Source organism: Procambarus clarkii, chromosome 24 (assembly GCF_040958095.1).
Source record: "Procambarus clarkii isolate CNS0578487 chromosome 24, FALCON_Pclarkii_2.0, whole genome shotgun sequence".
Classification (NCBI taxonomy): Eukaryota; Metazoa; Arthropoda; class Malacostraca; order Decapoda; family Cambaridae; genus Procambarus; species Procambarus clarkii.
In genome coordinates this window covers 37,161,396-37,172,421 of record NC_091173.1, presented here as the reverse complement: position 1 = coordinate 37,172,421, position 11,026 = coordinate 37,161,396, and positions in this window count along the sequence as shown.

Genomic DNA, 11,026 nt, shown 5'->3' with positions numbered 1-11,026 from the left:
CGGCTCTGGCTGCTGGTGACCCAAGGATATAATCTTGGTGATGGCTCTGGCTGTTGGTGACCCAAGGATATAATCTTGGTGATGGCTCTGGCTGCTGGTGACCCAAGGATATAATCTTGGTGATAGTTCTGGCTGCTGGTGACCCAAGGATATAATCTTGGTGATGGCTCTGGCTGCTGGTGACCCAAGGATATAATCTTGGTGATGGCTCTGGCTGCTGGTGACCCAAGGATATAATCTTGGTGATGGCTCTGGCTGTTGGTGACCCAAGGATATAATCTTGGTGATGGCTCCGGCTCCTGGTGACCCAAGGATATAATCTTGGTGATGGCTCTGGCTGCTGGTGACCCAAGGATATAATCTTGGTGATGGCTCTGGCTGCTGGTGACCCAAGGATATAATCTTGGTGATGGCTCTGGCTGCAGGTGATCCAAGGATATAATCTTGGTGATGGCTCCAGCTGCTGGTGACCCAAGGATATAATCTTGGTGATGGCTCTGGCTGCTGGTGACCCAAGGATATAATCTTGGTGATGGCTCTGGCTGCAGGTGACCCAAGGATATAATCTTGGTGATGCCTCTGGCTGCTGGTGACCCAAGGATATAATCATGGTGATGGCTCTGGCTGCTGGTGACCCAAGGATATAATCTTGGTGATGGCTCCGGCTGCTGGTGACCCAAGGATATAATCTTGGGGATGGCTCCGGCTGCTGGTGACCCAAGGATATAATCTTGGTGACGGTTCTCGCTGCTGGTGACCCAAGGATATAATCTTGGTGATGGCTCCGGCTGCTGGTGACCCAAAGATATAAACTTGGTGATGGCTCCGGCTGCTGGTGACCCAAGGATATAATCTTGGTGACGGCTCTGGCTGCTGGTGACCCAAGGATATAATCTTGGAGACGGCTCTGGCTGCTGGTGACCCAAGGATATAATCTTGGTGATGGCTCTGGCTGCTGGTGACCCAAGGATATAATCTTGGTGACGGCTCTGGCTGCTGGTGACCCAAGGATATAATCTTGGTGATGGCTCTGGCTGCTGGTGACCCAAGGATATAATCTTGGTGATGGCTCTGGCTGTTGGTGACCCAAGGATATAATCTTGGTGACGGCTCTGGCTGCTGGTGACCCAAGGATATAATCTTGTTGATGGCTCTGGCTGTTGGTGACCCAAGGATATAATCTTGGTGACGGCTCTGGCTGCTGGTGACCCAAGGATATAATCTTGGTGATGGCTCTGGCTGCTGGTGACCCAAGGATATAATCTTGGTGATGGCTCTGGCTGTTGGTGACCCAAGGATATAATCTTGGTGACGGCTCTGGCTGCTGGTGACCCAAGGATATAATCTTGGTGATGGCTCTGGCTGCTGGTGACCCAAGGATATAATCTTGGTGATGGCTCTGGCTGTTGGTGACCCAAGGATATAATCTTGGTGATGGCTCCGGCTGCTGGTGACCCAAGGATATAATCTTGGTGACGGCTCTGGCTGCTGGTGACCCAAGGATATAATCTTGGTGATGGCTCTGGCTGTTGGTGACCCAAGGATATAATCTTGGTGATGGCTCTGGCTGCTGGTGACCCAAGGATATAATCTTGGTGATAGTTCTGGCTGCTGGTGACCCAAGGATATAATCTTGGTGATGGCTCTGGCTGCTGGTGACCCAAGGATATAATCTTGGTGATGGCTCTGGCTGCTGGTGACCCAAGGATATAATCTTGGTGATGGCTCTGGCTGTTGGTGACCCAAGGATATAATCTTGGTGATGGCTCCGGCTCCTGGTGACCCAAGGATATAATCTTGGTGATGGCTCTGGCTGCTGGTGACCCAAGGATATAATCTTGGTGATGGCTCTGGCTGCTGGTGACCCAAGGATATAATCTTGGTGATGGCTCTGGCTGCAGGTGATCCAAGGATATAATCTTGGTGATGGCTCCAGCTGCTGGTGACCCAAGGATATAATCTTGGTGATGGCTCTGGCTGCTGGTGACCCAAGGATATAATCTTGGTGATGGCTCTGGCTGCAGGTGACCCAAGGATATAATCTTGGTGATGGCTCTGGCTGCAGGTGACCCAAGGATATAATCTTGGTGATGGCTCTGGCTGCTGGTGACCCAAGGATATAATCTTGGTGATGGCTCTGGCTGCAGGTGATCCAAGGATATAATCTGAGGACTCAAGGACTCAGCACCAGGAATCATTACCAAGATTGAATGTTCGTAAGTTCCCTGTTTACTTTCTCCCAGTCTATTCTTTTATTTTTTAAATTGAATTTATTGAATAACCCTTTTCGCTTGTAGTTTCTCTTGGGCCTATGTTATGAAAATGTTACTTGTTAAGGGAAGGTGGTATTTAGAGGGCCTAAGGGAAAAACCTAGGAGTTCCTAAAATCATTTGAGATCAGATATGCCCGGCCCACCCAATAAGAACATAAAACAGTATTAAATTATTGGCTTTAAAGTAAATATGTCAGTCTAGCCGTAGATCACTGCTCCACTTCACAGATAAGTTAATTAGTATTAAGGTACCGTGTTACTGGCTAGGTGTGTGTGTTTATTTATAAGTATGTGTAGTATAAGACAGTGTTTTGGGAATCCCTAAGTGTTTTATGGTGTGACTAGGGTACCGCGTTGGGCATAGCTACCCTCAGGCTGCTTCAAGTCTTTCAAGTGCCTCTCTTTAAGTAGACTTTACCCTAGTTTTTTCCAAGTGTAAGCCTTAGTCCACATAGGCAGGATACAAGGATAACACTTGGAAAAAACTAAGGTAAAATCTACTTGAAGAGAGGCACTTGAAAGGCTTGAAGCAGCTTGAGGGTAGCTAAGCCCCATGTGGTACCCTAGTCTCAACACAATACACTTAGGGATTCCCAAAACACTGGCTTATACTACACTATACTTATAAATAAAACACACACACCTAGCCAGTAACACGGTACCTTAATACTAATTAACTTATCTGTGGAATAACCCCAGCATGGGCTAAGGGAAGAAAGGAGTAGGAAAAGGAGGAGACAGAGCCACACAGGAGAGGTGTTGACCCAATCAGGGCGAGCACCAAGAGCCTTGGCTCGGCCAGATGAGGCCGTGCTGGAGCAGGAAGTCGACTTCGTTCTACACGATGGCCTTTTTTTCCGGACTCACCCGATAGGGTTGAAGACAAATGGGGGTGTAGTCCGTCAACTTGACATCATGGTAGGTGGCATCAGTCTGGGTCGAGACCTCCCCGAACAGACTGGAGAATTCGTCAACCAACGACTGCACCTCTTCACGTTGGGCCATCTGCAAATGGGACAGTCCTTCCTCCACAGCATTCACAGAACTAGAATTATTGAGAATGAGATTAGTTGGGTCCCCAGAACAATCATCCCCTCCCTCACTGGAAAAGGAAACATTGGTTAGAACGATGGGCCTGGGCCCCTGGAACTTCTTCAGACGGTTCAAGTGTACAAGCATCACCTGGTTACACTTGTCAGAGTGCTTTACATTGTACGTGAAGTCCCCCAACCTTTACTGTCACAATATAGGAGCCTTCGTACTTGTGAGACATATTGTTCCCTAGTCGAGGCTTTAATACCAGGACAGGGTCACCAGGATGAAATACCCGCAACTTAGCCTTAGCATCGCGTCGTTCTTTCATATTTTCTTGGGCCTTCACAAGATACTTTAGTGCAGCTGCCTTGCTGTCACTGAGTGTCTGGTGGTGTTGCGCAAAGAAAGCCGAACCTTCGGTGAGCGTTATGTTCCCTAACAGATTCTCCTGTAACATTTGCAAGGGTCCACGAACCTTATGGCCAAAGACTAACTCAAAATGAGAACAACCCAGTGAACTTTGTAACCCCTCTCGAGCAACAAACAAAACATAAGGCAGGTTCTCATCCCAGGATTGGTGGGAATTCTCGCACGATGTCTTCAGCATCTGCTTAAGGGTTTGATGGAATAACTCAATTACCCCCTGACTCTGTGGATGGTATGGGCTAGAAACCTTATGAGTTATTCCATGGTCCTTACAAAATTGTTAAAAAATGTCAGACCTAAAATTAGTACCATTGTCGGTTTGCACGACCCGAGGCAGTCCAAAAGTAGAAAAAAATGCAACATACGAACAACAGCAGTCTTTGCTCGGATGTTCCTACAGCAAAAGCCTCAGGGTAACGGGTCGTGATACACATTATCATGATTAAGTAAATATTACCAGACTTAGTTCTAGGTATAGAACTAAACAATATTTTTTTCTTGCTATGTAACTGTTATCATTTTTATAAATTTTGCAAGTATTTACCTACTTAAAATTTTCTTAGATTAAGGACCTGCCCCGAAACGCTGCGCGTTCTAGTGGCTTTACAAGAGTGTAATTACTATGCTATGTATCCTCACAATCCCAATGCACCGTCTTGTATATATATAAATAAATAAAAATAAATAAATAAATAAATAAAGGTAATGGACCAACACAGTTCATTACCACAGGAGAAAATGGTTCCTCCAGCACGACAATAGGCTTTAGAGGAGCTTCAGGTGATGTCTGGTTTGGTTTCCCAACAAGCTGACAAGCAATACATAAGTTACAAAATTTTGCCACATCGCTTTTCAGCTTGGGCCAGAAGAAATATTTGAAGATTTTTTGATAAGTAATATTAATACCTTGATGTTCCCCCATAGGATCATCATGAACAGCTGCCAAAACTTTCTCTCTAAAGCAGGCCGCAACATAACCTGGTGGACTATCTCCCACTCATTTGACAAAGAAGAACTCTGTGGTGTCCATTTTCTCTTCAAAATCTGATCATTGTATTAGTACCCGGTTGCTACATCTTCAATCTCCTCCTTAGAGAGAGCTACATCGTGACATTCTGCAAGACTGGGGTCAGCTTTCTGTAAATCACTCTAGGAGGCATCCATGCCTTGGTAAGATGCCATTGGCCGAGGCTCAACAGTGTTCTCCTTCACCTCCTCACTACTCTCGGTAGGAGGCGATGGTAGGCTCTCCACAATGTCCTCTGCCTCGTCATCGAGTCGGGCCATACACGTGTCCGCAAAGTCCACTTGGCTTTCCCCTGGCAACCATAGGGCTGCACTTACATTTAAGTCCCATAGACCTGGTCACCGTGCACGCAGGGTAGACAACATTATCCTCTGCGGCGGGTAGATCCAGGGAAACCTTAGGGGTAGGCAACATAATTGGCAGTCTGGAGTCCCCTACCAAATCCCCTGCAAAATCATTACCCAATATAGTAGTAGAGATGACAGCGAATGGGCCTCATTGGTTTTTAGGCAAAAGAGGACGATACTGCACACCTGATTCAATGAACTATGGAAAGAGGACGCTGAGTCACACCATATTCAACGAACTTTTTAAGAAAGGGGCCGATTTGGAATTAAAGAGTTCTTATGAGAAAAATAATTTCAGAAATCTTAGAAGTTTGTTAAGACTTCTTATTAGGAAAATATGTTCATAGAAGTTCATTATGAGTTCTTATGAGGAAAATAATTTCAGAATTCTTACCAAGAATAAACGTCATAAACAGTTATTTTAGGCCATATTCTTTTAAGTAGAATTCTTATCTACAAACGAGTATGTCTATATAACTAAAACTGTAGCTTTAGCCAGCTACATACGACATCATTAATTACCCGACCGGCCCCTCCCACCCCCTCCCCTTTCCCTCCCAACCCCCCGCATCACCTGTTCCAACCCAAACAGACGCCGCCCCAAGTCACCGCCGTAATCTTATCTTAGTGTCTCCATAATATCTGGACCGTCCCTCCCTCCTCTCTACCTGTTACCCTACCCCTCTCCTTCTTCATTATCTTGATATTGTTCATTCATAAATCCGTACAGCTATATTTTTTAGACATCGTAATGTTAGTTCCTTTACATTAAATGAGACAGTTTTACACAAATCAACAGAGTCAGTAAGCAAGTTCTAGCTCCTGTCCCCGTCTCAGTCCCCTGTCGTATATTGAATATTAACAGTACAATCCCCCTGAAATTTTAAATAGTCTTTTTCATACGTAGTAAATCAAATAAATTCAGTAAGCAAGCTCCAGCTCCGGTCCCCGCCTTAGTCCCCTTTCGTAGATTCATTACTAACAGTCCAATCACCCTGAAATTTACGACCATTATATTTCGTACGTAGAAAAATAGATCCAAGCTCTTTTCATGGGCTAGCTTCTGTCCCCAACTTAAATAGCCATATTTCAAACGTAGTACAATACAATAATTTAGTTACGAGCTCCAGCTCTCGTCCTCAGCCTTAGTTCCCTCGGGCATCTTCGTTAATAACCCATTAATTTTCAAAAAAATTAAACCCACCATACTTCTAACTGAGTAAGTAAAGATAACACATTTAACAAACTCCAGGTCTTGTCCTCCGCCTTAGCTCTCTCACGTATCTTCGTTAATAACCCATCAATTTTCCTGAAATTTTAATCCCCTGTATTTCAGACACAGTAAATAAGATCAAGTCAGTTACCGAGCTCCATCTCTTGTCTTCCACCTTAGTTCAATGTTCATCAAAATTAATTGTAGATCAGGACCTTCTCCAGCCTATCAAAAGTAAACATCATGTCCGTTAATGACCTTTTTGTACTAAGCAATGTAAATAATCACCAACGTGCTAATATTCACACAGTCATATAACACCTTACCCTCAATACCTTTTGTTTACTCAACAAAACAATAATCACACGGTCAGAAATCACACCTTACCCTTTTCCCCTTTATCTTCCCCTTACCTTCCCCAACTCTCTTTCGCCATTATCTCTCCACACCCTTTACTTTTACCCCCTTACCTTCTCATCCCTTACCTCCCCCCTTCATCTCGCCCATTTCCCACAACTTATCCAAACCTTCAATAATCCTACTGTATTTGAATATTTTCTCTATATTCACTGTGTTCTTTGCACGTTCTCCTATGTTTTCTATGTTCACTCCATGTTCAGCAAGTGTTCACAGTATATTTAGTTCATATTTTTCACCAGTTTCTTCATTTTCCTGTATTCACTCCGTGTTCTGCAAAATGTTCCCAGCATGTTCAGTTTATATTTTTCACCAGTTCTTCAATTTTGTTATGTGATCTTTGTAGCCTCATAATGTTATCAGCACATTCAAATCATATTATCTATTGTCTCTGCAAGTTCATATTCCCCAAAGTTCACTATGTTCTTCGCATTCTCATCTCATGTTCTCTGTACAACTTTTATACTCATTATTCATGTTCCTCACAATTTCTCTTTCTTCATCACCTTCTCTTACATGTTTTCTGTGTTCTTTGTCATGTTCTCAAATGTTCTTTGCATGTTATTCAAGAGTTCATCACCTTCTTTTACATGTTCTCTGTTCTTTTCATGTTTAAGGTTAACCTCATGAAAACCTCTGTTTTCATGAGGTTAGGTTCCTCACATGTGTCCTGTTCAACTTTTATACTCAATATTCTTGTTCTCATTGATTTCAAAATGTTCTTCACAACGCTGTTCTTAAAGAAATCTGAACTTTATTCAGTACCAAATGTACCAAGACAAACATTTCTTGTCATTTCTGTACTAAAATTACTCGTCAATCAACTGAAAACAGACGGGATTAACCTCATTCAATATTGTTATTAACTAAAATAACCTTTCACGTCGCAAAAATAGTCAAATGTAACTTCTTTCAGAACTTTCTCAACGGCCATTACGTTTTGTCAAGTAAGAAAAAATAACCAAAGATATCTTTCATCGCTGTTCTTAACTGACATTATACTTTGTGGAGCACAAAAAATAGTCGCTGTCATCATATTTTCTTGTCTTTCCTCAACTAAAAATGGTCAAATGTAACTTCGTTCCACACTCTCGTAACTAACAGTAAACATCATAGAGTACAAAAAATAGTCAAATGTAACTAAAATTTCGCCTCGTTAGTAAGAAAAAATAGTCAAGGACACTCTTCGAGACATCAAGGACATCAAGGATGATGTCTGGCCTGGCTGTGGGTATAAGTTTTGTTACAATGTGGGCTATAATTATTTTTATGGGGCCTTTTGCCCGCCAACTGGTAGTTTTCTGCCATCTTGGCCAAATCCATAATATTATTATCTACCTCTGTCCTTCCTCGAAGGTACCGTGCTTCAGGCTCTGGCATATTATTTATAAAATTCTCCGCTAAAACTAAATTTTTGAGTGCCTCGTATGTTTTGGCTTTAGCCGAGCAAATCCATTTTTCAAACAATCTTATTTGGTCATTAGCAAATTCAGTGAGAGGTTGTTGTGAGTAGGCCTAAGGTTGCGATAAGCTTGGCGATGAGCTTCAGGCGTAATTTCATATGCCCTCAAAATTCGTTCCCTGACTTTACTATACTCAAAACACTCGTAGTCAGGCATGTTTATAAAAATGTCTTAAGCTTTCCCTCTAAGTCTTCCCTATAGGAGTTTCACCCACTCTTCCCCTGGCCAGTTCATGGAAATGGCCAGTCTCTGAAACTGGTTGAAAAACCTTTCAGGGTCTGACTGAAAATTCAGGCAGGTTATGCTTTTTCTCATAATGCCTGGGGTTGAAATCCCCGGCAGGTGGTGGAACATTTGCATTGCCTCTAATTTTTGCCTCCTCAGTTTTGAGCCTTTGCTCCTTTACCCTAGCATTTTGTTCTGCCACTTTTGCCTCTTGCTCGGTTAGTTTTAATCCTTTAATAGTACTTATTTATTAAACCCTCAAACCCCCCCCCATATGTATTAACACTCTAAAACACTTATGCTCTTTACCACTCTATCTTACGTTAACTACCTTGTTCCACATAGGCAGGATACAAGGCTTACACATGGAAAAAACTAGGGTAAAGTCTACTTAAAGAGAGGCACTTGAAAGGCTTGAAGCAGCCTTGGTAGCTAAGCCCCACGTGGTACCCTAGTCACAACACAATACACTTAGGGATTCCCAAAACACTGGCTTTTACTTCACAATACTTATAAATAAAACACACACACCTAGCCAGTAACATGGTACCTTAATATTAATACTAATAAACTTATCTGAGGAATAACTCCAGCATGGGGTATGGGAAGAGAGGAGTAGGAAAAGGAGGAGACAGAGCCACACAGGAGAGGTGTTGACCCCAGCACAGTAGTCCAGAGAAGAGCGAAGGAGCCTTCAGTCCCAGAACTCCCAAAGTTGTTGCCGGAAGATACCTAGCTGATCGTGCAGCTACAACCAATACAGATCTTTACCCGCCTTCGTTATTAGTTACTTTAATAGTTCTAAGAATAGCTGATAACTAGTTCAATATTACATTTAATCAACAGCAAGCTCAGAGTCTGAATGCTCTGTGAGAAACAAGATTCATCTTACGTTTGGCAAGGGCGATGGGAATATGGCAAACCCTCGGTTTAAGGAGCCATGATATAAATGTTATTGTAATCAAATATTCTTCTCACATGATCCAATTCTATGAATTAATGTAAAGTAATTATTTAGAGCTCAATGTGACCTCTGGTTCCCAACTAAGGAATCCAGGGTCGTAACAGCCTACTACCGTTATTAATATTAGTTTGTATTTCAGTGAGCTTGTGGTCCGAGTACGTAGTGTCTGAGACAGTAATGTCTCTGATTAGCTCATCATTGCTCTTGAATATCTGGTCCAGCGTGTTTTTGTTCCTAGTTGGTTCTGTAATCTGCTGACTGAGCGACAATTTGTCACAGAATCTCAGTAGTTCTCTGACTTGTGGTTGGTTATTTCCAGGTTGATTTCCTGCTATAATGTTATTGTTTACTATTCTCCGTTTTAAACTGGGTAGATTGAAGTCTCCAAGGAAGATAATATCTGGTACTGGGTTTGCTAGGTTATCAAGGATATTCTCTATTTTGAGGATCTGTTCAGTGAATTCCTCAACTGTTGCATCTGGCGGTTTGTATATTAAAATAATAAGTAGATTAATATTTTCTACCTTGATTCCAAGCAATTCTACCACCTCATTGGATGAGTTCAAGAGCTCTGTGCATGCCAGCTCCTCTTTAATATACAGACCTACTCCTCCACTTGACCTAATTACTCTGTCACATCTGTATAGATTATAATTCGGAATCCAGATTTCACTATCCATGTGGTCTTTTGTGTGGGTTTCTGTAAATGCACCAAATATTGAGTTCGATTCTATTAGGAGGCCATTTATGAACTTAACTTTACTTCTTGATTTTGGTTTCAAGCCTTGTGTGTTTGGTAATATGAATGATTTCTCACATTGTGTGTTTCTTCTGGTGGGCTTTGGTAGTTCCCCCCCCCCCACTCTACCCAGTTCCAGGGTGTGTTGTTTTGGAAGTGATTCGTCCAGTTTTGGTAGTAGGACGGGTGTTGTGTGGTGTAGCACCTGTGTGCTTGTTGATAGTTTGTATTCCAGTCATGTGGGTATCTCCCTTCCCCTCTGTGATCCTGTAGTGGATCCATCTGACTGTTCCTCTCTTTTATATTTTCTACTCTGTTTCTGCCTTCCTCTAAAAAATTTCCAATAGTGTCATATTGATCTTCCCGTCTATAACGCTGTGTACCTCTCACGTGGAATCCGGACACTGAACATTGTAGCATTTTTTGTCCCTAATTGAAAATTGACATAATTAAGGGTGGAAGTATCGACACCCCGTTCAAAACGGCATGTACCCCTCGCCAACATGTTCCTGCATTTTCGAGGATGCAGAAAATTGCATTTTGCTCCTAATTTTTCATATTTGCATATTCCTTGAGCGTAGAATTAGATAATATTATCAGTTTTTGCGTTTTTCAAGGTATTTATACCTGTGTCTGTCTTGTCTACCTCTTTATTGGAGCCATCTCCGTCTTTCGTCCCAATTCCTTCATCTATGCACTCTGTCTCACTGTTGCTCCCATTGTTTATATTACCTGACTCTGTAATATTGCTGTTATTTTGTACCACAATACCCTCTTCCTCCACACTACTGCTGCGGTTCTCTAAACTATCTGTTCCTGAGTTTTGGTCGTTATCCAATGTTGACTTTTCCCAGTCCGCATATATCACTGGTAGCCTGTCTGTGAATGATAATCTCT